Here is a 23428-nt window from a genome sequence, read left to right as displayed (position 1 = left end):
TTGGGTTTTTTGGTGTTAAGTTTTTTAAGTTCTTTATAAGTCTTGGATATTAACCCCATATTAGATGTATCATTGGTGAATATGCTCTCCCATTCAGTGGGTTGTATTTTCGTTCTGTTGATAGTTTCCTTTGCTATGCAAGAACTTTTTAGTTTGATGTAGTCCCATTTGTTTGTTTTGTTCTTTTGTTTCCCTTGCCTAAGGAGATATATCAGAAAAAATATTGCTACAAGAAATGTATTAGGTAGAACTGCCATGACTCCCCGTCTTTGTTGGGTGGTCTTATGTAGCAGGGGTCCTGTGGAGACAAGCATTTTATTATGTTCATGGATTCCTTGGGTCAGAATTTCAGACAAGCACAGCAGGAAACGCTCTCTCTGATCCATGATGTCTGGGACCACAGCTGGGAAGACTCAAAGGCTGAGGATGACTCAATGGCCAATGGCTAGACACATCTGGATGTATCTTCACTCATGTGTCTATCTATTGACTGGAACATCTACACATGGCCTTTCTCTATGGTCTTGTCATAGGGGCTAGTTTGGGCTTCCTCACACAATTGCAACTGAGTTCAAATGGCTGGTGTTCCAAGAGCAAGGCAGATTTATATGGCTTTTTTATAATCTAGATTGAGAAGTCACAGACTTTCTTCTGCTATACTCTATTCATTGAGGCAATCCCAGTGTTTTACCCATGGTCAAGGAAGAGAACACGATGGGACAAGAATCATTGTCACTGTGTAGAAGAGCATGTGGGAGGGAGATAGTGTGTGGCCACGATTGGAAAATACGGTCTGCCAAGCCCTATTTATTTGAAAGATCAAGAGAAAGACAAAAAATTAAGACATATCTACTGAGGGCAGAGCTGGGGTGTGAACCACTTTCTTCAAATCTGAGTTCCTTCTACTTTACATGCTACTTTTGACTCTAGGTTTTTTCTTTCTAAATTGACTGGCCATTAATTTGATGAAAATACTCCTTCAAATATTAATTCTCACCATGGTGGTGCATGACCAGTCCAGGAGACCAATATCTTCTAGTGCATGGAACATTTTGTCTCGTCTATTCTGAGAAAATTGGAATGTTATTGCAACATATACAAATATTGAATCATTACGTTGTACACCTGAAACTAACATAATGTTGCATGTCAATTATACCCCAATAAATAAAAAAAAGAAAATTGAAAATGTATATAAATTTCATTAAAATTAAGTTAAAAGGCTGGCTTCTAGTCCAGCATTAGGAGCATAATTGGTACTTAGAAAAGGGTTGCTTTGTTGTTGTTTTTTAATGAATCAACAATTGATATTAAATCCTTTCCAAAGTCAGGGCCATATAAACAACCTTTTCAGGTTGCTTTGATGCTTTGATTGTTCCTACTTGGAGCTTATTCCTTTCTTCATTCATTTTCATAACACCTGAGTGTACTTCCAATTTACCAATGAGAAAAATAAGAGATGAGAGACTGAGAGAACCAAGGACATAGGGTGGAGGCTGAGGAAAGAGTTGACCTCTGGGGAAGATGTGAAGTAGAAAAATTTTCACCGATCCAGCAGCCATGGATTATAAGTGACAATGCCTGATCCTATGTTGGACACAGAATCCTGAGACAAATTAACAATGGCCCCTGCCATTGAGGGCTTCACAGCCTAAAGGAGAAGATATCTAACATAACCAGTGTTAAAGAGAGCCAGACCAAAGCACTGATTGATGAACACAGAGGAAGCAGCAACTGGTACAGGGGCGATAACATTTAATTTGGACTTGGAGGGAGAAGTTAAGAGCTGTCCAGGCAGAGACAATGGGTTGAAAAAAAGTCCCAAGCATGGGGAAACGTGGGAGACACCGAGACATAGAAGGACATGATGTGTCTGGTTAGCATTGGAGGCAGATGTGAAAGGTGGGAGGAGGCTGGAACAGTAAGTTGAGGTCACATTGTGAGGAAGTATCAGTAGCATCCTTAGCTACCTCCCTTTCTGTGAGCTTTACTTTCCTCATAGTCCCACTTGACCCCCACTTCTGAGACCCTGCTTTCTGCCTCTCTACAATTAAAATCTACTCTGGAAAATGCCTGATGTTAGTCATTTACACTATAGTGTAAATTAGATTATTTATAGCCTATAAGCTAGTGAGTTATTTCCTGGAGAGTTGTTTTGTTTTTTTTATTAGAAATTTGATTTCAGCTTATAAAACAAAAGGCTGTGTCTCTCTTATTTGAAAGTGTTGTGGAAATCCTGTCTATGGCCAATGAAATTTCAGCCAGAGCTTCATTATTTCAAGAGCTGCTAACTACTTCTCCCAATAAAACACAGTATACCCCACAATGATCATCTGCAGAACTCTTATCCTTCACACACAGCAAGCCAAACTCCTAGGCATGGGATGGAATGTAAATGTTAACAATCTCATAGCTCATTGCCTATAAAAACTCTTTTATGTGTGTCTAAGTAACAGGCGAATGTCCAGTGCCTGCAGCTAGAGTGATAATTCCACCTTCTACTAGCTGAATGAGACGAGTGCTGATTCTCTTTGTACGAACACATGGGTTATGGTGATGTGCAGGGAAAGCCAAACCTCACCAACCCATAGGCACAGTTCACCCACAGTGCTGCGAGGGAGGAATGAGGATATTTCCTTGGGGTGATTGGTTTCCTCTCCTTGTCGACTGGTATCAGGTACATCCTGACCTCCTAGCGCATCAGTGTCCCTTCTCATCTCCCACTTGTTGCCACCCTTGAAGTCAACCTGACCTAGTATTAGAAGGCAATTGACTGAACATTAAGTTCCATTCTTGCTGCATACACACACACACACACACACACACTCACTCACACACTCTAGAGGCCCAGTGCACGAAATTCGTGAACAGGTAGGGTCCCTAAGCCTGGCCAGTGATCAGGGCCCATCAGATTCCCTGCCTCCCCGCCTCCCCACCTCCTTCTTCTCTCACTCCCTCAGCACCCCACCACCGCTGCTGGTCGCCCACCATGTTCTGCACCGCCCCCTGGTGGTCAGTGCATGTCATAGCGAGTGATGGAACTCCAGGTCAAACTCCCGAGGGGACACTTTGCATATTAGCCTTTTATATAGAGAGATATATTGATGTCATAGAGAAAGGAAGAGGGAGAGAGAGAGATAGAAACATCAATGATGAGAGAGAATCATTGATCAGCTGATTTCTGCACGCCCCCACCTGGGGATCAAGCTGGCAACCAGAGCATGTGCCCTGACCAGGAATTGGACCATGACCTCCTGGTTCATAGGTCTATGCTCAACCACTGAGCCACTTCAGCTGGGTGATGCTTTGTCTCAGATTGCTCTTTTAACTCTTCTTCCTGCCATCTCTCACCTCTGACCCCATAGATGATCTCCTGACTCTCGTCTCTCCTCCCGAGCTCTAGTTTCTTAGCATTCCACAGTGGGACTGCTTTTTAACCATGTTCTGCTGTCCTCTGACTGTGATTGCCAAGGCTACTTGTACCCTCCCATAAGTACCACTCTACAAGATCCTTCTCTGAGTATTATTACACCAGGAGATTGACATCAAGTCAGCCATACTGCTTCTGTTCCTCTAAAATGTCCCTGGGCCTTGTTCTGTGTCAAATTCTCTGCCTGGTCCTGCAATCCTGCTCACCAGGTTCGTATCTTATCCTTTCACTCCAAGCCCTGCCCTGACCAATTCCTTTCTAAATGCTCCATTTCATTCCTTTGGAATGAGGGTCCTGTCCCGCCATCATGTGCAAACTGCGCCCTCAGAAACTGGAGTCCAGTGGGAGGGGAGGTCTAGTCCTTGGATCTCAAGACTCCTTCTTGTCATGCTCACAAGCCATGGCTCTAACACCACCTTGAAGACCCTGATCTAGACTCTGACCCCTTTCCTGTCCATCTCATCTCTGGTCTCTACATGTGTTGCTGGGTTTATCCAGAAACCTGCCCTATCTCATCAATTAGACCACCTGTTGTGACCCCAAATCTCAGTAGCCTAACAGATAACAGGTTAATTTCTCACCCACACAGTTTCCATTGATTTCTAGAGAGGAGTCTACCACATGGTGATTTAGGATCTGGCTTCTGCCCTCATCATTGACTAGAAGTAGTACCTGGCTGCACCTAGAATATGCAGTCTTGCTGTGTGTCAGGAGAAAATGGAATGGTTGCTATACAAATAGCATTGTTTCTGCTACACAGGGAGCATCTGTTTTCTAAGTACGACCTATGCCCAATGCAGCCCACCTCACCTGCCTCAGTTTATCATTCTGTCCAGAGCCTAGAAAGGACTGGGCTCCTGAGAAGACATCTTAGAAGTGTCTGGAGATGTGGACCAGGGCTTTTTCCTTTCCACCACCTGAGCAGAAGACGGATCCCAGGCACTCTGCAGAGAACCTCAGGCCCTACATAATCTCACAAATTGGGCTCTTTTTGACAAGTGTCAGCCCTTCATTTCTTTCAAGAAGTATTCTCTTTTCCCTCCTGGGGACTTGTTCAGAAAAGAGATACTCAAGTGATAGGTGTCTCACAAATATCTAGATGGAGGGGAAGGTGTCATAAAGAATAATTTAGACAAAACAATGTAGATTGCCATGGAAACAATCTTTAGAACACACTAGGGAGAAAGAATCATTGTTAACATGGTTCATATTTTGCAGAGGTATCTAATCATCAAATTCAATTCTGGATCCTTCAATCACTCTGTTTTCAAAATGCTGGGCTGTTACAGTCAGAGAGTACATGCTGGCTTTTAGGGAGTCCTTTTCTTATCCAGCTAATAATCTTTAATGAAAATAATGCTTTAATTAAGGCAACTTATTATTTCCCTGTTGGTTAATTTGAAGTCTGTGACAGGTCAAGTTACCACTAAACACAACGAGTTTACTAATCTTTCCAGAAGTGTTTATTCTGACAGTAGAGGCTCATAAGAATATGGGGGAATGTGCACAAGGAAAATGGGAGGCTTACCTTTTTAAAAAAATCCTCACTGGAGAATATTTTTTCCATTGATTTCTAGAGAGGAGGGATACGAGGGAAGAGGAAGAGAGAGAGAGAGAGAGAGAGAGAGAGAGAGAGAGTCGAGAGACACACTGATTTGGTTGTCTCCTGCACACACCCCAACCGGGGCTAGGGATCTTGTAACCAAGGTACATGCCCTTGCCCGGGAATTGAACCCACAACCCTTGGGTTCTCCGGCCAACGCTCTAACCATTGAGCAATCCACAGGGCAGAAGGCTATCTTTTGCAATTCATAGAAAGAAAAAAAAAGAAGCCCAAAACAACAATAAGGTACCATCTCACACCCATCAGAATGGCTATCATCAACAAATCAACAAAAGACAAGTGGTGGCGAGGATATGGAGAAAAAGGAACCCTCGTGCACTGCTGGTGGGAATGCAGACCGGTGCAGCCACTGTGGAAGACAGTATGGAGTGTCCTCAAAAAGTTAAAAATGGAACTCCCATTTGACCCAGTGATCCCACTTCTAGGAATATATCCCGAGACACCAGAAACACCAATCAGAAAGGATATATGCATCCCTATGTTCATCGCAGCACAATTTACAATAGCTAAGATTTGGAAACAACCTAAGTGCCCATCAGCAGGTGAGTGGATTAAAAACTGCGGTACATCTACACAATGGAATTCTATGCTGCTATAAAAAAAAAAAAGAAGGGACGTTTACCATTTGCAACAGCATGGATGGAACTGGAGAGCATTATGCTAAGCGAAATAAGCCAGTCGGAGAAAGATAAATATCGCATGATCTCACGCATATGTGGGATATAATGATCAACATAATTTGATGAACAAAAATAAATCCAGAGACAAATGGCAGGGGAGGTGGGGAGGCGGTGTTAGAGAGCAACCAAAGGACTTGTATGCATGCATATTAGCATAACCAATGGACAGAGACACTGGGGCGGTGGGGGCTTGCCCAGGCTGGGAATAGCTGAGGCGTGGGGGGAGTTAGTCAGAGGGGGGGAAAGGAGACATATGTAAAACTTTAGACAATAAAAAAGAAAGAAAAAGCCATACTTAGCTACTCAAAAGCAGTTTTTCTCAGATTTTTCTGCCCTGACATGTGTACAAAAGGTATGGGTCATGTTTGGTCAGTAATAATGATTGACTATGGCTATTTAAACAAAACCTCTGGGGGTAGCTAATGAACAGTTTGTTCCAGGTGTTACTAAAAATAAATGTCAGAAGAAGGGCAGTAGCTTTTGTAAGGGAGGCCTCAGAGATGTAGGGGCACCAGGATCCAGATCTGGGCCTCTACCCTGCCGGCACGGGAATGCAGTGTCTGCCATAATTATCTGCCCACTAGTCTCCCAGGGCTCCACCCCTGCCCATTGTCTTATCTTGTGAATCCTGGAACCAGCTGGGTCACATGTCATGCTCCGTGCACCCTGAGGACTTCTGGAGAATGAATTTGTGTTCTCTTCTCCCCTTTCTTTGTCTCCAGTCTTCCCTATGTGCAGGCTCAGGGAGGAAAGAGTCAGTTTTCTTGCCTGAAATAGATGCCAGGCCTTGGGAAAATTATAGGATTTCTTTCTTACCTTCTTCCATTTTTTCCTAAATATAGTTGTTGAGCTTGTACTATGTACTGCGTGTCCTCGAATAATGTTTCGTTCAACATCATTTCGTTGTAACATTGATGAGAAGAAAAAAAAATTCTAGCTTGGGCCACTGTCTGTGTGGAATTTGCATGTTGTCCCCATGTCTGCATGGATTTTGTCTGGGGACTTCAGTTTCCTCCCACATCCCAAAGATGTGCACATGAAGTAAACTGGCCTGTTTACATTGTCCCTGTCTCAGTGAGTGTGGGAGGGTGTGAGTGGCCCTCTGACGGAAGGGCTTCCTGTCCAGGGTGGGTGCCCACCTTGCACCCTGAGCTGCCCGAAGAGGCTCTGCCACCTGTAACCCTGAACTGGAATAAGTGGTTTGGAAAATAATTCTCTTACTTGTTTTCATTAATTTTACTTAAATGTATGTATAGCTCACATTTGGTTCAACGTTTAATATTAGAAGTTTGGTGATGTTTTTGTGAGCCCGGCTTCTGGCTGAGCCATGCTCCCCTATGGGAGCACACTGACCACCAGGGGGCAGCTCCTGCATTGAGCATCTGCCTCCTGGTGGTCAGTGCACATCATAGCGACCAGTCATTCCACCGTTCGGTTGATTTGCATATTAGCCTTATATAGGTTCTTGGAAAGTGCTGAAAGTCAGTTTCCAAGAACGTATCCACATTGAGTGAGGACTTACTGTACTTGACAAGCAGGAATGGAATCGTGGAAATTGGATTAGCTCAAACAAGGTTCATTCCTGGAGCAAGGACATTGCTGAACTAAAGCAGGGTTCTGCTAGAAGGAATGAGGGGGTAAGGTTCTTGCTGTTGGCTAGGTATTCAGGAGTGACTGCCCAGGATGCCTTGTCATCAACTTATCTGCTAGCCTTTGAGAACTTACTACGTGTAAGGCACTATATATATTTCTGATTTTCATCTAGTCCCTATGGATTTTTTAAAAATCCTCACTCAAGGATATCTTTTTTTCATTTTAGAGAGAGAGGAAGGGAGAGAGAAACATCAATGCGAGAGAGAAACATTGATTGGTTGCATCCTGCACATGCCCTTCCCGGGGATCAAACTGGAAACTTAGGTATGTGCCCTGATCAGGAATTGAGCTCTCAATCTTTTGGTGAAGAGATGATGCTCCAACTAACTGAGCTGCCTGGTCAGGGCATAGCTGTGGGTTTTTTTTAATGGCAGGAACTGTGGCTATGCACTTAGTAGCCATTCAATAAGTATTTGTTGGTGTTTTTTGTTTTTTTAATTTGATGGTGAAGGGTTGAGAGAAGGGTGTAGAATTTGGTTTTTCTGGGTTCTTATGGTTCAAAGATTTAATTTTTGCCCTCACTGTTAAGGGAAATGAAAGATCACCACATCTGTGTGATGGTCATTTAAATCATGGAGATGCAAATGAATCACAAATATATCTTCTTAGCTGTAAGTTATCTCCTGGTCACCTTGTAAATTATTTGACTCAGTATGCAAGGCCCGTCTATATCACACTTACATATGTTAAATGAATTTAGACAGGCAATGTATGTGACTTGGCTAACTGGTCTCCTTTTTATGTGGCTTTTCCTCATTTTTTATTTAATAGGGAAATTGCTCTCCCACTGAATCTTAATTCACAATGTTAAGACTTCAGAAATGCAGTTTTATATTCAAAAAGAATTTCAATCTTCTTACTGTCAAACACACTGTGCTCTCACATGGGCACTTAATATTGTCAGGATGTCAATTTAATTTTGACAGGGCCCCCATAGATGGAATTTTCAACCTTTTATTCTTAGTTAATATGGATGAATAAGAGGATATTTGAGGGTTTTTTCCTCTCTGTTTTCATGGAAACATATGCTTGCCCATAAGATTGGATGACAGTAATATGTTTGTAAAGCACTCTACGCTTCTGAGGGTGAAAAGTTTCTGTACTGCTCAAGGCTTACTATTAACTGCCTCCAACTGGCTCCCCCATTGTTGTTATCTCCGAAAGCTGTGCTCTTAATAGTCCGTAGAGCACTGGCATCTTTGTTCCCACCAAGAAATGTTTTTTTCTACTTTTGGTGTAGCCCCACTTGGCGTTTAGATGTAGCAAGTTATAGCAACAAATTCATTGTTCTTTGCTCTTTAGGTCATGCTAGTGCCTGATGATTAGTAGGATGTAAGTTTTTAGATTTTTTTCCAGGAGTAGCAGTGGACTGAACTACTCTGAAGGCTCTTGTAATAGCTAGCAATGGCTGCATAACAAATGATTTCAAAATGAAGTGGCTTAAAACAATAGACATGTATTATCTCACACAGTTTCTGGGAGGAATAAGGGAGAGGTTTAGGTGGGTAGTTTTGGCTAAGGGCCTCTCATGATGTTATATCAAAGTGTTGGCCTGGAGCTGCAGGTACCTGAAGGCTTAATTGGAGCTGAACTGGGGTTTCCAAGATGGTTCACTCACAGAGCAATTGGCTGGAGACCCGAATTCCTTGCCATGTGGGCCTCTGCTTGAATGTTCCTAAGACAGCAGCTGGCTTCCTCCAGTCCAGAGTGAGTGATCAAAGAGAGACCAAGGAAGAAGCTGTTATGCCTCTTATAAAGCAAGTCTCTGGAACCATACACTGTCACTTTTGGCGTATTCTCTTTATTAAAAAGGAGTCCCTAGTGTAGGCCATACTCAGGGAGAGGAGAATTAAGCTCTACCTATTGAATGAAGGGAAGTATAGAAAGAATTTGTGGACACACTTTAAACCACTACAACCCTCTTGATTTCTCACCTTTGTTACAAAGTATTTGCAAAAAAAACGAAGTCAGAGGTTTGTGGTCAGCAAATGGACAGGTGAATACTGTTCCCTCAATCTTGAGGTAAGTCATACAGAATTTCAGCCTTCTAACCTAACCAAAGAGGTGCTCCACCAAGACTCTAAAAGGATGGGATAGAGCCCAGCCAGTGTGGCTCAGTGGTTGAGTGTCAACCCATGAACCAGGAGGTCGCGGTTCAATTCCCAGCCAGGGCACATGCCCGGCTTTCAGGCTCGATCCCCAGTAGGAGGAGTGTAGGAGGCAGCCCATCGATGATTCTCATCATTGATGTTTCTATGTCTCACTCCCTCTCTCTTCCTCTCTCTGAAGTCAGCAAAAATATATTTTTTTAAAAGGATGGAGTAGAGGTTGGATCTGAGGGAGACAGATTTCTTCTTTCAGCTTTTCCAATAATACTGTTTTTTGTGTCCCTCATGAATATGCAGTGGCCAGGAGGTAGCCCTTCCCAGGGCGTGTGTGCAGAATGGGAGAGCAGTAAGGATGGTTGCTGAGCAGGGATAGATGGGTTGGCATTTGGTTGTTTTTGCCGGGACTAATAAGTCAGATACAGCCAGCAGATGGTAAGACCTGGTAAGGAGTTAGCTGGTTCTGTTCCATTGTTGGCTGGCAAAGACCAGACACAGATGGTGAGAGTGAGGCTATGAGTGGAATCAACTCTTGGGATCATGCAAGTGCCAAAGCCTCCTGCTGAAATTCTCCGCAGCACCACTGAGAGAAGTGCAGAATCTGCGGGCGGGATTCTAGGCTTGGATTTAGAAAACAGAAACCATGGTGGTTCTGACTCTTATCGTAGGATGTGAGGAAAGGAGCGCTTGGTACCAGATGGAGAGGTTTTGAGAACAGAGCGTGACTGTCAGGCCACAGAGTGAAGCATCATGCCATAAAGACAGATGGTGAGAGGGTGCCCCGGTCTGTGGTGGCTTACTGTCTTTTCAGTACTCATCCTACTTGTGTACCCTGCACATAGGGCCTCTTCAAGAGCTTCTACTTCCAAAGCATTTTGGCTTAGAAGTCAAATGTAAGTGTTCCAAGCGTTAGTCCAGGCGAAGAGTACTTCATAGCTTTTCTTTTTTCTCACATTTAGAGACTCCCAGATTTCTGATACACTAATAAGGGAATCATAGAATGGTCTAATTTATGAAACCAGGCAAAAGAAGATACCATATAAAGACAAAGTAGACCCCTAACTCGTTTGGCTCAGTGGATAGAGCATCAGCCTGTGGACTGAAGGGTCCCAGGTTCAATTCCGGTCAAGGGCATGTACCTTGGTTGCCGGCACATCCCCAGTGGGGGGTGTGCAGGAGGCAGCTGATCGATATTTCTAACTCTCTATTCCTCTCCCTTCCTCTCTGTAAAAAATCAATAAAATATATTTTTTATAAAAAAGACAAAGTAGAGTGAAGAATAGTTTTCTCTCCAGTACATTCCTGATATTAAGATACCAGTGCAACAGCAGAGGAGGTGGAAAACATAGAAAACAGAGATTTATACTTCAAGATACAGATCAACTATACATGCCATTACCCCACCAAAGAAATTCAGTGGTTCTCCTGATGCCACCTGTGGACACAGGTGGGAGAGGCCTGCCTTTAAGGGGCTCTGCTCTGGCCCTTCTCCAGCTGCACTACCACCTACTGAACAGGAGACCATCAATGGGGGTAGGGGTGGCAGGGGGAGGGGAGGAATGTGCTTGCCTGGAGTTGACTTGACTCCTTCAGACCTTGTTTTAGGAACCCAGAAGCCAGAATTCCCTGCCCAAACGTTCCTGAGCCTGCATCCAGGGCTCATATGGACTTCTGCCCTAGGTCCTGAAATATTACTCCTGGACCCGTGGAATGGCCAAATAATGTCTGTTTTATAGAGGGAAAGGTGGGAACAGAGTTTGGACATGTGGGCTGGAGTGTCCAGGGAGTGGGGAGTACCTTGCAGTGTGGGGCTGAACTGGCTGTGGGGCGGGGGCGGGGAAGACTGCTCTTTGTGGGGACCAGCTCTCCCTGTTCCAGCAGGGAACTCTGAGAGGTCCCAGAATTCTAAGTGCAAATGTGGTCTTCCAACTTTTTAATTTCACATATTGTTGGCTTGTTTTATATGTTTTACTTATTTTGACATTTGATATGTGAGACATGTAGCTGTTTTGTGGGTCCTACAAATGTTAGGTTGGTTCTGGTTCCCCATTTAATACAGAAGCAAATTGAATCAGCTTGCCTTGTTGTTGTTTTTAAGGCTTTTTACTATTGGCTCCTCTCTCATCTTACCTCCACTGCTCTTCTGCAGGGATTTTCCAACCAGCAAACTGATCTACTCATAGGCAGGCTCCACCCACATGGTTTTCTCTGTGCTCAGGTTCACACTGTTTTTCTCTGAAAGGCCTCCATTTTTGCCCTGCGTTTGGATAGGCCAAGCTACTGTTTTAAGACCCGCCCTGGCCGGCTTGGCTCAGTGGATAGAGCATTGGCCTGTGGACTGAAGAGTCCCAGGTTCGATTCCTGCCAGGGGCACATGCCTGGGTTGCGGGCTCGATCCCCAGTAGGGAGTGTGCAGAAGGCAGCCTATCAATGATTCTCTCTCATCATTGATGTTTCTATCTCTCTCTCTTTCTCCCTTCCTCTCTGAAATCAATAAAGAAATATATTTAAAAAAAAAAAAAAAGACCCAGGCTCATAGTTGTGCCTCCTCCCTCTGCACTCCTCTAACAGCTTTTGTCTGAGCCACTTACTGGCACTCAAAGTGTGCAACCACATGTAGTCATATTTCTTATTACAAGCAACATATGGCTATACGATAAGGAGACATCAATACACAACAGTTTTCAAACCAGGAAAGAAGATTAAAAAAAAAAAAAAAAGTCAGACGAGCAGCTAGAGAATCAGGAGAATCAGATACCAAAGGCTGCAGAGAGGTCATTGGGAAAGATTGCCCCAAATAGACCATTTGCCCATTAGGAAAGAGGTCTTTTGTGGCCATTGAGAGAACAGCAGATTGTGTGGGCAAAAGCAACATTGTCATGGGGAAAAACAGAGATGAGAAAGTAGAGATAGCAAATATACTTTGATGTTTCTCAAGAAGTATGATTCTGAAAAGAAAGAAGAAAGGAGATAGAGTAGCTTGAGAGGGTGGAAAAGGTAGGTGGTTCTATTCTGTTCAAAAGATGGAGAATGTTTGTGACAGAAAAGAGCTTGATTAGAGAGGGGAAACTGATAAGAAAAGATTAAACAAAATCTGGGAATGGCTGAGCTCCAGTGCACAGGTGCTGGGGTTAACCTGAATGAGGAGAAAGGACACTTCTCGCTGCTCTAGGTAAGGCAGTGAGGAGGGGACAATGAATGAAGGCTACAGGACAGGCATAACAATGAAGAGATTGGATTTAGGGAGTGGCTGTCATTGTAGAGGAAAGGTTAAGAGAGCTGGGATTTTCAGGGGCAGATCCAGATTTCATATATTTAAATATCACATTCTTCATTCATTCCCTTCATATTTATTCAGTGTCCTGCGTGTGCCAGGCACTGGGGACTAGAGAGATACGACTTTTCTTGTAATTTGCTATATTGGTGAGTCAAGTAAGATTTACTTTTTACTTTCCTAGAAGGCGTTAAGTAGAAATAAATGCACGAATCAGAAGGGTCCTTTGTCAGACCCGATGTCCTGAGTTGGATTTTGGAAAACACGGGCATCTCAACAATGGCACCATGTTTGAGGTGGAGAGGGAGAAGCCGAGATGGGGGGAAAGGTAGTTTAGAACCAGGTAACCAACGAGGGTGCGTCTTCAACTAGGAAAAAGCGAACTTCATTCCGGCAGCGCTGTAACCAAGGGTAACAGCGCCTCTGCCTGCACAGGTGTGAAGACCGGCTTCTCCCCTGAACCAGGGGTATCCACGAAGGCTGTGCTGGGGCAGACAAAAGCCAAATTCGCGGTCCAGGTTTCTACCCCGCGAACGCCCACCGCCTGGGTCTACTTAAGGTCACTGCTGCCTTTGCTCCTAGTTTATTGAGGAGGGGCGGAGGAGGAGCAGCAGCGGTGGGCGGGGCAAAGCACCTTTCCTATTCTACAATTGGTAGTAACAGGCTCTGAGTCCCGCCTCCCACGCCACCGCCGACAGGCTCTGGGCGCTGTCACTCGAGCCGCCGCTCCCGCCCCTCGCCGTGGCTGGGATCTCGCGGGAAGAGCGGCGGGCACGGCTGTGGCTCGGGCTCCTGGCTGCGCGCGGAGCGGGAGGGCTCTTCTCACACAAGCGCTTCCTCGCGGAGAGGTTGGAGCTGCGGCAGCCGCAGGCCTGGGCCGCCCCTTCTCTGCCGCCACCTCCTCTTCCTCAGGGCTCCCGGTCCGCTCGCCCTCCGACGCTGCCCAGGTAAGGAAGCCCGGAGCGCGTCTCCCCCGAGGAGCGTTCGAGGAGCGCGGATTCGGAGCCGCCGGGGCAGTCGGGCTCCCGACGGGGGCGGCTCCGGGGGCGGCTCCCGGGGCAGCGCGGCGCTGCCTGATGGGGGCAAAGCTTGGCGGGGTTCGGAGTGCAGGAGGCGGTGTGGCAGGATCGGGTGCGGGCGCCCAGGGGCGGTGTGGCCAGCGCTCCTCGGGGTGAGGGGGCGGTTATTGGGGTCCTAGGTTTCTTCGGGCTTGGGGGGTGGTGGCGGCGGCGGCGGCAGTGGTGGCGTAGAGGGTAGGGTGCTGGGTCTTCGGGGTCGTGGGAGAGTTATCAGGGTCCTGAGGTTCCTTGAGGTGGTGTAGCGAGCGGGTTCCGGGACAAGGGGTCCCTTTACCGGGATCTCAGGCTCTTCGAGTGCAGAAGATTCAGTTTAGCAAGGTGCTCGGTCTCTGAAGGGGCAGGTCTCGGGGAGGTCCTTTGAGCGGGAGTGGGTGTCTGTTTCGCATTTCTGGGATGAAGGAGCAGTTTATTAGGGTTCCGGGGAAAGGGGTCTGTGAATCGGGGTCTCCGGGCTTAGAGGGCGAGGTCTCGGCGCCCCGCTGGGGCCGGCGGGGCGCCTTGGTGTGCTGCTGGGGGCGGAAGGGTGTACCGCGGCGACTGGCGTCTTTATTGGGGTTTTTGCTTTGCCCAGAGGGGGGCGGTAACTTGGCATGGTCTCCAGTCTTTATGGGGGGGACGGGGCGAGTTCGCGGGTTCCCGGGTGATCTTGAATGGAGGGCGCGGCCCCGCAGGCGCCGGGGCGACTCGCAGCGAGAGGGGGCTTCAAGGGGCATCCTGAGCCGGCCCAGGGGACCGTCTGGTCGGCCAGCCTCCCGGGACAGGTCTTTCTTTCGAGATGAGGATGTACTCGATGCTTGGTTGGAAGGTCGATCCGTTCTGTTGACTAGTTGGAGAAAGAGTGGGTTCGCTCTGCAGTTTTCTCTCCTCTGCCCCGGGGTCCCTGTGTTGTGTGTGTGTGTGGGGGGGGGGGGGGGGGGGGCGTGCTGGCCTTGCTGCTCTGGGACCAGGAGTGGCAGCAGCCCCTGCGGCGGGGGTGTAGACTATAAGTTTGTTTTTTTTTAGGAGGCGAGTGTCCTCGGGTTGAGCGTAGAAGCCGCTGAGGATGGGGAAGCATGTGTAATTTTGGTTTTGGCTTCCCTTTCCTAGGTGATCTGCTTTGCCCAGACTGTGTTAGGTCTGGACTCAAGTCTTGTCTGAATTAGGGAAAGTCAAGTGGTGCTGGGAAGGTGTGTTCTGGCTTCTCTAGACTAAAGCATGTGTGGATAAGGGTAACTTCAAGTTTAGCCTCCACGTAACATACTGGAATTTGAAGTTCCAGAGCTAAAACTCTGCAGCAGTGTCATTGGAGACGGGTACGGGTGACTAACAGAGCTCTGTTAGAGAATCGTGCTGAACAGTTTTATTGGAAAGGTACAGTCCGTCATGAAACTTATGTAGAGTTCTCGGTAACTAGCCCAGGCTTAAATGCAATTCGAATAAAACGACCTGTATATATGTGAAATGTGGTTCCAAAAAAAAAAAAAAAATCTATGGATCAGAAAGTCCGTGAGTTTGCCTGACAATTATTCCGGTTAGATAGCTACTTTGTCATCGAGGCCTGTAAATGAAGTCTGATGTGGCAGGCAATGGAGCTCATAGTAATTCTGTAATTTTAGGTAAACAGACAAATTTAAGTATGCCAAAGCAAAGAATTTTGTCTTTTTCTTTTGGTTTTAGAATCAGATAGATTAGGGAAAGTGTACTTAATCCTTGAATATTGCAATCATTTTTTTTTTAAAAAAAACAATGGAATCCTGCATAGCAAATATTTAAGTCTTTGGAGAGTTTACGTTCTTTGTTGTTACTGTTATAATTAAAACCAGAATACCTGATTGACTTTTATAGCTATCAAAACTGATCAGTTCAGCAGATACTTGGAACTACAGCCAAACTCCCCCCAAACAAACAAGAACCCCCGCCCCCAACGTAAGCAAACTTTTTTCTCCTTACTTTTGAAAGACAAATGACAAATTAAGCAGATTTCAATAACTTATTTTTAAGCAGCTTTTCTAATTTCTAAGTAAACATAATAATTAGTCAACAAGTATTTGATTAGCTGCTAGGTGTCAAGCACTGGAGGTACAGTGATTCCAGCTCTCATGTAACCTACTAGTACATGGAGTGAGAGAAGGACAACAACTAAATACATAAAATAATTGAGATGCTGATAAGGAAGAAATAAAAGCATACTTGGGATTTAGCTCACTTTTTAAATAACCCCTGAATGATAATATAATTGATGTCTGTTGTGATAACCAGAAACCAAGCAAGATAATGATCTACCTTCTGAATTATTAAAGAAAAGATTACATTATGATCAGTAGAGTTTGGGTATTAAATATATATTGACTCTTTGAGGATTAGCACCTGTTGTTATGTAAGCATAAAAAAGTCTGTAAGAACACACATCAAACTTATCAGTGTTTGGAGGATTTTTCAAGAGAAATTGCAAAGACGTAAGACAGCTTATTAACTTTGTTTTTATATTATTTGAATCTATTTCAATGAGCAGACATTAATTAAGTGTAAATTAGAGAAGTGTAAAAATTAAAAATTTTGATCACTGGGCAAATTCGTGAAAAGTACAGTATTTATCAGACTTTTGTCAATGTTGCCACGTCTACTTGTGTGTATTAGTGAAGGAAAAATATATATTTTAAGGATCTAAAAATTATAGGGGTGGGGAGCATGACAAAATAAGAAAAAGACTGAAACTTAAGTAAAATGTTAAAACATGTTAAAGATGTTGGAGATTTAATTATATAAAGATAAGTTAGTCTTAGGCCTTTCTTTTTTCAAATTTAATTGTGTCCTAAGTTTGACAAAGGAAGTTTTTAGACTCTGCAGAAGAATAGGGTGTGTTTTAATGGCAGAGGAGGAAGTGTTCTTGTTTTGTGAAATACATGCAAATCTAATAGATACGTTTTTCTTCTAAGGCATATGAAACGTAAAGATAGTTCTATAGTTTATTATTAGACTGCTGAAAATTACAATAGCAGACTGTCTTTTGGATTATCATTCAGCATTCTAGAATCATAAATATGATATACTAAGTCACTTTCTAGAAAGGAAATAATAAGACATGAATTCCCATCTTTAGTGTGCAACTAACCATATGACCATAGGTAATTCCTTAGTCTCTCAGTGTCTCCGTTTCTGTATATATAAAATTAAAGCAAGAGAAATCTCTATAAATAATCTATATAAATTCCAAGGGTTTTATTGCATTGGTTTTTATGTTGCAGATCTGCAGTATTATATGCACAAAAAGAGATAGATGCCATAAGAGTAGATAGTACTCAGGATACAACTAGTTTCATATAATTTTTACAAGTCATACCTAATTTTAGAAGCCTCTTCTTTTTTAAGATTTATGAGAAATACTTAATTCCAGAATATACATTTACGAGGGTAAACGATTTCCTTTTGATAACTTAGCTTTATCTGTTAAAGCGTTGTTGGTTTTATTTCTGGTCCCCGATTCTATAGTAGAATATCTATATGATAATCTAATGTCCTTATTTAACTCTGATTGTAGAATGAGGTCTCTAGTGGTTGACCCCCTTTAATCCATACTTTACACTAATGCCAAGGTGATTTTTCTAAAATGCAAATCTGTCCAGTGCTTCTTTCTTAAAACCTATACTCCTTCCTTACCTACAGTGTTTAGTCCAAACTATGTATTGTTACAAGGCCCTTCATCATCTGACTCATCTCTTGCCATTCCCCCACCATAAACTTAAAGCTCTAACTGTATTAATAAAATCAGTTCGCTGAAAGAGCCATACTGCTTCCTGATTTAGAGCCTTTTCATATATTCTCCCCATGGCTTAGAATGCGTTTCCTTTTCCTAACTTGTTGACAAAGACTACTGATTTTTACAACCAAGCTCTATCAGCTTTTTAAGTCTTCAGTGTCCTTTGCCCTCCTTCTTCCCATCCCACTCGGTTATTCACTCTTTATGTCTTGTTCATTCTCTGATGTTACTTAGTTTGCTATAATTATTTATGTCGGTCTCCTCCTGGATTCAAAGGCAAGTTTATATTTGTATTAGTACTTTTTCAATCTCTATTGCTTATTTTACACTGTTGGTTCTCATTACATGTTTGAACTCTCAATGCCAAGATTAATACTATATAATAAAAGCCTAATATGCTTAATGTCCGGTTGACTGGTCGGCTGTTCAACCAATCACAGTGTGATATGCTAAGGCCGCTCAACCGCCGCTATGACATGCACTAACTACCAGGGGGCAGACAGTCGACTGATCCACCAGTCACTATGATGTGCACTGACCACCAGGGGACAGATGCTCCAACTGGTAGGTTAGCTTGCTGCTGGGGTCCGGCCCATTGGGACTGAGCAAGAGGGGCCGAACATGCCCTGGAGGGCCCTTCCGCGGTCCCTCCTCAGCTGGCCAACCTCCCGCGTGCGTCCCCAGACCCTATCATGCACCCGTGGGGTCCCTTGGCCTGGCCTGAGCCCTCTTGCAATCTGGGACCCCTCGGGGGATGTCGGAGAGTTGGTTTCAGCTTGGTCCTGCAAGCCAGGCCAAGGGACCCCACTGGCTTACGAATTCGTGCACCGGGCTTCTAGTGTCTTCATAATATCTAAGATGAATTAAGCTGAAATCTCAGTGTTGTCCTATTTTTCTAAAACTTGGGGCTTTCTAAATTATCTTACTTTCTTGCCTCACTGGCCTCAAATTGACATTCGATTCTTATTAAGATGTGAGACTACTGCAACTATAGGAGTTAAGGGTTACTCTGTTAAACTTGCAGAAAAGTCCGAATTTTGAGGTATCCTTATATCTAAAATTGCTAAGAGAATTATGAACTAGTTTGGGTATTTCAGATCTTGGATATCAGTGATTTGGCAGATATTTTACCTTGGCTGTTTTCTTATATGGGAAATGATTGTTGCCAATGTGTGTGGGTTTTTATATTCGTTTAATAATTGCTTTACATACGTTGCCATTAATCTTCAAAACAAGTACTGTAGATTTAATAACTTACTCAGGGTCATTATCTACTAAAAAGCAGGTTATGACTAGATCCAGGTCTGTCTTATTTCAGATTCTATGTTTTTTCAAAATGCTACATTACTTTCTGAATATGACTGTTTATTCAATATATTTTGAATTATTAATAGATACTTGACTCATTGTCTAAATTGAAAAAGTAGGTTATAAGGTTTATCCATTCAGATTTTTCAAAAAATCTAAGGAGAAATTGAGGTTGGGTGGACTTTAGAGACCATTTAATCCAAGTCCTTCATTTAGCATTTGAGGGAACGTGACATAAGCAAGAGAAGTTGAATGACTTGCTCAGGATCACACAGCTAGTTGGTTAAGAGTTTCTTTAAGTTAGTTGTAAACATGGTATTATAAAACCATTATTTGAAAGGAATATCAGATGCCAGGTCCTCCCCCGGCACCCCCACCCCAAGGGGAAAAAAAAGCCTAGAGTGGCCTTTAGAAAAGTGATGTTGAGGATCTCAGAGTGTTAAGGACATGGCTCAGAGATAATCCTGACTTTGGATCATGACACATGGAAACGCCTCAGTACGTTTACTCACATAGTTCCCTAGTCTTGGTCTCTTTCCTTCCTCCTTTTATTTTAAAAAAATCTGTCCACAGTTTACTAATCTTATGCCTGATGAAGTTATTATTAGCATTGGCCTTACCAGTAACTATTTAAGTACTGGACCAAGTACTAGGGATACAAAAAAGCATAACATTTAGTCACTGTTCTGAAAAGGCATGGTTTATTTGGGAGTGGGAGGCAGTATTTTTTAATTGCTAGGTAGTATATAAAAATGCCATGAGTGATACAGCTATAGGAGTAGAGAAGATCAGATAAATATAGAGTGGCTAGTGGTTATAGAAGTTTCTGTGTAAAAAATGTTTAGCTTAAGTTAGTCTTTAAATAAAGAGTTGGAGTGGTAAGAAAGGGGGAAAAGAACCTCTTGCTTTTTTTTTTTTAATTTTACCCTTGCTCACTTCCCTTCAGTGACAGAGGCCTCCTTGCTGTTTCAGAAGGCCTAAAACTTGTTCTTCCAGATATCCATGTGTCTCCTTCCCTACTTCCTTCACATCTTAATTAAAAGATCACCCCTTCTATGAGGCCTTTACTGGCTACCTTGTTTAAAATTACAATATCCCTTTCACACATACTCTTTGTATTCCTCTTCCCTGCTTTGTTTCTTTTATTGTGCCTTTTTGCTACCCAACATTCTCTATATTTGTATTGTCTTTTTACCCCTACTATAGTGTAAGAGCCATCATGGCAGGGATTTTTATGCATTTTATTCAATGCTTTATACCTAGTACCCAGCACAGTACCTGTTTCAGAGTAGGTAGCCAAATTTTTGTTGAATGAATACAATTGAACTTTAAAGCAGAAATGTAAAGATCATTTGATCTAACCTCCCCTCCCTCCCTCCCTCCCTCCCTTCCTTCCCCCCCCTCTCCCCCCCCCCCCCCCCCCTCTCTCCCTCACTTCTGGCTGGTATGAAGGAGAAGGAACTTTTTTTTCTTCTTCTTCTTCTTTTTTTTTTTTTTTTTTTTACTTTTATAGACTTTAAAAAATTATATACAGCCAACTACAGAAATCATAAACAATTCCATGAATTTCTACATGTATAAACTAAATGTGTAACCACCAACCAGATCAAGATATAGAATACTTCTAGGATCTTAGAAGTCTTTCTCATGCTTTCTCCTAGTCAGTACTTCCCAAGGTAACCACTATTTGACCTCCATTACAATAGATTAGTTTTGCTTATTCCTGAACTTCATGTAAAGGGAATCAAATCATTCTTTTATATTTGGTTTCCTCTGTGAGATTCATCCATGTTTTTAGAGTTAGCAGTAGTTTATTATTTTTCATTGTGTAGTATTTAATTTTATGAGTATACATATTTTTCTCTTCTACTCTTGATAGATATTTGGGCCATTTCCAGTTTCAGCTCTTAGAAACAAAGCTTCTATGAATAACTTTGCACTTGTCTTTTGATGGGCATAAGGTTTCATTTCTTGGCTAAATAACTATGAATTAACCTACAGGTGCACATAATCCTTAATCCCACGTGGCTCTTAGCACATGCTAGAAGGTCATTAACTGATTGAAGATGATGATGATTTTAATAGAGAGAAAGAGGGAGGGAGAGAGAAACTTTTATGTGAGAGAGAAATATCAATCAGTTGCCTCCCATATGTGCCCCGACCAAGCAAGATATGTGCCCTGACTAGGAATCAAGCCTGCTACCTTTTGGTGTATGGTACAACACTCCAACCAACTGAGCCACACTGTCCAGGGTAAAGATAAATTATTAACTAATCATGTACTTTGAGATTATCTCAAACTTATTAAAAATATTGGAGAACAATCCCTATACATTTCTCTTCTCTGCCTTTAAAAACACCCACCCATATTCTTTATTAATTGCTCTCCCTCCTCCAGAAGATGGGAGAAATATATGCATAAAAGAGAAAAATCAAATTAATTTCAAAATGTGAATTTCAGACCTTATTGGCTATTTTCTTATATTTTTTCCATAATAAAAGTCAATTCTTTCTGACAGTTTGGTTTTATCATACATTATATTTTTCTACTATCTTATAGTTTGAAATCAATGGGTGGAAGAACTATGAATCTGTTTTTTATTTCTTTCATGTGTTAATAACCTATGTTTGGGGATATGTCAAACACAGGCTTTCTTTGATGGCCTTAAGTCATTTTAAAAGTGGCTTTAGTTGGTGAAGATGCAAATGAGAGCCCCTACAATAACAGGAAAAATCCTGATAAATATTTTTCTCCTTCTGGAAAAGTTTTCAGTTCCCCTTTGAAGTGATTCTTAAGCTTCAGCCTTGAAAGATGAATAGGAAATAAGGTGGATGGGATACCCATAGGAAATGGGTAACAGTACACTATAGGTAGAGAACTGCATTTGCAGAGAGAGCAGTGCAGATTTGGGGATCTGCAGGCAATTCAGGAGGGCTAGAAGGGTGGATTTCAAACTATAACGTGCATATGAATGTCCTGGTAGGAGTGGGGCTCATGAATTTGTAGTTCTAAAATGTTCACAGTTGATGGAGATGTTGCTGGTTCAAGGATCACACTTTGCAAACCACTGGGCTAGAGCATAGGAAGCAAGTGAGAATGAAGGAGGAGGGAGTAAAAGCAAGGCATGAAGGCTCTTGTAAGGGTTGTAAACACTGCATTTCAGGCAGTGGTAACCCACTGAAGGATGCTAAGCATAATAGTGACTTGGTGAGATGTGTGATTTCGTAGTGGGCAACTAGTGGTGGAAATAATCTTTAGGGGAAAACTCCATCTACATTAGAAACTATACAGATTAGTTAATGTGTGAGAAATTTTTATTTACCCATTCATTAATAAGTATTGCTTTTCCCACTAGCAAACTCAGTCCATTTAAAAGAAAAGTTTGGTTATATTTATTAATTTGGATGTTATATGTTAGTTTAATCAGTTCCTTTTTCCAGGGATATTATTTATCTTAATAAGTATAATTATTTAACTCATAACAGTATTAATCCTGTTTGATGGGGTTTAAATTTTGTTCATATTTTATCATATGACCGTCTGAAATTTTCCTTTTTTAATTTTTATTTATTTATTTATTTTTATTTTAAATTCTTTATTGTTTAAAGTATTACATGAGTCTCCTTTTTGCCCCATTGACCTCTCCCACCCCCCAGCACATGCCCTCACCCCCCTACTGTCTGTGTCCATTGGTTATGCTCATATGCATGCATACAAGTCCTTTGGTTGATCTCTTAACCCCTTTACCCCCCGTCCCCCGCCCACCGCCTTCCCTCATAGGTTGGACAGTTTGTTCGATGCTTCTGTGTCTCTGGTTCTATTTTTGTTCATCAGTTTATGTTTTTCATTATATTTGAAATTTTATTTTTTTATTGTATTGATTTAAAAATGAGCTAGCTAGCTGCCTGGCCAGTGTTGCTCAGTGGCTGAGCATCAACCCATGCACCAAGAGGCACATGCCTGGGCTGTGGGCTCAATCCCCAGTGGGGCTGTGCACGAGACAGCTGATGAATGTTTCTCTCTCATCGATGTTTCTTTCTCTCCCTCTCCCTTTCTCTCTCTTTAAAAAAATCAATAAAAACATTTTAAAAAATAAAATAAAAATAAGCTAGCTGGGAGTGCTATTGCATGGTAGGAATCATCTTAATGATACATAGTATATGGGCTATTTTGTCATTGGCTTCCATAAAAGTTTACACTTCATTTATTTCAGCTGTTTAAATACCACATCAGTTTTGCAATATTATAAACTTAAGAATATGTGTGTGGTCTATACATATATAAACATATGTATATAATGTTTTCCCCCTGATTTTATAAGTTCTAAGAACTCATTTTAAAAACTTGGAGAAACATGAAAGACAAAAATCTAATGCCTTAACCCAAATATAAGTATTGCTAACATTATGGTATATATTCTTCCTCCTCCCATGAATATATTTATTCATTTGTATACTATTTATCCGCCCCCCCCCCAGCAAGCAATAAATTATGAAGATTATTTTTACTTTGTTAAAATTGTTTCAAAACCTAATTTT

General features: G+C 42.6%; 1 protein-coding gene across 2 annotated transcripts in view; it reads left to right on the top strand.

Annotated features, from left to right (window-relative positions):
- The first annotated feature begins 13558 nt into the window (after positions 1-13558).
- GLCE (glucuronic acid epimerase) overlaps positions 13559-23428 on the top strand; it is a 98312-nt gene continuing 88442 nt past the window's right edge. For both annotated transcript variants that reach the window (XM_070420315.1, XM_070420325.1), the window contains exon 1: positions 13559-13713. The gene's annotated coding sequence lies outside the window, so the exon portion shown is untranslated. The remainder of the gene's footprint in view (positions 13714-23428) is intronic.

This window comes from Myotis yumanensis, unplaced genomic scaffold (assembly GCF_028538775.1).
Source record: "Myotis yumanensis isolate MYYU_CA2020_CCGP unplaced genomic scaffold, mMyoYum1.0.hap1 SCAF_1, whole genome shotgun sequence".
In the NCBI taxonomy this organism is placed as follows: Eukaryota; Metazoa; Chordata; class Mammalia; order Chiroptera; family Vespertilionidae; genus Myotis; species Myotis yumanensis.
Note: the sequence above shows the minus strand (reverse complement) of the source record. Positions and strands in the feature narration are given on the sequence as shown.